This window comes from Myotis yumanensis, unplaced genomic scaffold, assembly GCF_028538775.1.
Source record: "Myotis yumanensis isolate MYYU_CA2020_CCGP unplaced genomic scaffold, mMyoYum1.0.hap1 SCAF_1, whole genome shotgun sequence".
Taxonomy (NCBI): Eukaryota; Metazoa; Chordata; class Mammalia; order Chiroptera; family Vespertilionidae; genus Myotis; species Myotis yumanensis.
In genome coordinates this window covers 120855704-120857747 of record NW_027223752.1, presented here as the reverse complement: position 1 = coordinate 120857747, position 2044 = coordinate 120855704, and the positions used below count along the sequence as shown (strand labels likewise).

The 2044-nt window shown below is 47.6% G+C and overlaps 1 non-coding gene across 1 annotated transcript; it reads left to right on the top strand.

Moving 5' to 3' along the window:
- The first annotated feature begins 1307 nt into the window (after positions 1-1307).
- LOC139001408 (small nucleolar RNA SNORA38) lies at positions 1308-1438 on the top strand. Its single transcript, XR_011469999.1, has one exon. It is a non-coding gene; the product is annotated as a small nucleolar RNA SNORA38 (small nucleolar RNA).
- Positions 1439-2044: the final 606 nt, after the last annotated feature.

The window sequence follows — 2044 nt, the reverse complement described above, 5'->3', positions numbered from 1 at the left end:
CCAACTCAAGTCTCATAATGTCCTCCTTTTTCTCAGAAACTTAATTCCTTCAGAACTTCCAGGTGGAATATGCATCAAACTAACAGAGCAACTAGTTTTCTTTGTAAAAAATTAATAATAATTTTGGCAATTTACCAATATTTCCAGCATGCTCACACAAGTGGAGTCAGTGGTGCCCCCCATGATGGGATTGGATGCCTATGTCCAATATGTCAAAATCTAGGTTCTGCCCTGGACAGTGTTGCTCAGTGGTTATGTTACAGAATTTACAGGCGACTGGAAAATACACAGGAGTACTTAGAGATACAGGAAAAACCCATTTATTTCCAGATGTACTAGTACCATGACTCAAGGGAGCCTGTTTCCAAATCCTGAGCAAGCCAATATGGAGGAAGCTTTCTCTTTATACCCTTTGGTTTCTTTGTCCCCCAAATAAGGATCAGATTTCCAGACCTTTAGCGGGCTTTGCAAAAAGCCCTGTGTGTTGGGATGGGGGCCGTGAGACCACACCTAAAGGCCTGGCCTGGCGCCAGTGCTGATAACCCCCTCAGGGGGTTGTGTATTGTTCATCGTTTATGGCCTCTGTAAAATGGGAGTATTTAGGTAAACAGGTCTTGCAAGACCAGATAATTAAGGAAGGGGCAGTGCATTAGGGATACTAATTAACTAGGTACAGAGTCAGGTTGCTGGTCTCCCCCTCCCCCTTCGCCCCCCCCCCCCAAAAATGTCTTATTTTCCTCATCAGTTAGAGTGTTGGCCAGAGCACAGAAAGGTCTTGGGTGTGATTCCCAGTCAAGGGCATGTACCAGGGTTGTGGGCTCACTCCCCACCCCTTGGTTGAGGCACGTTGGGGAAGCAACCAATTGATATGCCTCTTACATGGATGTTTCTCTCTCTTTCTCCCCCTCCCTCTCTCCCACCCTTCCACTCTCTCTGAAAAGCAATGGGAAAAAATATCCTCTGGTGAGGATTAACAAACAAAACAAAAAGTCTAGGTCCTGCCCCAAGGTGCTCCAAGCCTGAGAGAGAGCCACGTAGGAAGACAGGATGGAATGAGAAACCTTACTGCCAGGCTCAGGGAAGACTTCTCGAGGACACTGGCATTTGCGCAGGGCCTTGGAGTGTATATAGGAACTGGTCGGTAGAGGGAGGAGAAAGGTGGAAGGAAGAGCAGGAGCAAAAGAACACAGAGGTAGGAGGAGACCATGAGAAGTTATGAGCCCAGGACAGGAGGCTGGAAAGATGGGCTGGAGCCAGAATGAAAGGACACAGACCTTGGGCCAAGAAATTAAAATTTTATCCTTTAACCCTCCTACAAAAGCGTGTCTATGGTTCCCTGTCTTTGGACACGTAAGAATTGGAGGCAAAGAAATGTGGACTTGAAGAAGTCTGGAGCCAGCTTGCTCCCTGCAGGCTCAAGAGCAACCATCCCACGTAGGGGGGGAAAAAATTATCCTTTAAGCCATTGGTTCTCAAACTTTAATGTCCATAAAACTTATTTGAGTACTTGTTACAAATTCAGATCTCCAGGCCTGCTCCCAGAGCTTCCAAATCAGCAGGTGCATATTTGACAAGCAGATGATTCTAATGCAAGTGGCCTACTAATGGGGGGGTGGCTAGCAAACTACATGGTTTGCTGACAATGAAACTGTCCTTATACCCACTGCGCAGAAGATAGTGTGCACACAGCAATCCAGAGCCCCATTTAGCCGCACCCACAGTGATTCCTTGATGTTACAATCCCATCCAAAAATACTCTGCCCTTGTGCCAGGAGACAGGGGCAAGAAACAGCCCCCTCCACTCAAGACCACCACACACGTGGCCCATACCTGGGAGGACAAGCCTAGGAAAGTGCCAGTCGTGATGCCTGGCCTGCGGACATGCTCAATAACGGTGGCACACAGGATCTCCTCTCCAGAATGCAGAGGAACTCTATGATCCTCATTTCAGCAAATTCAGAAATCTCGTGGTAACAAACAGCCAGCAAAGATTACCATTTCCCCCAAGACAACGTAGGTGAAAGAGCAGCCTCCTATACTGGGT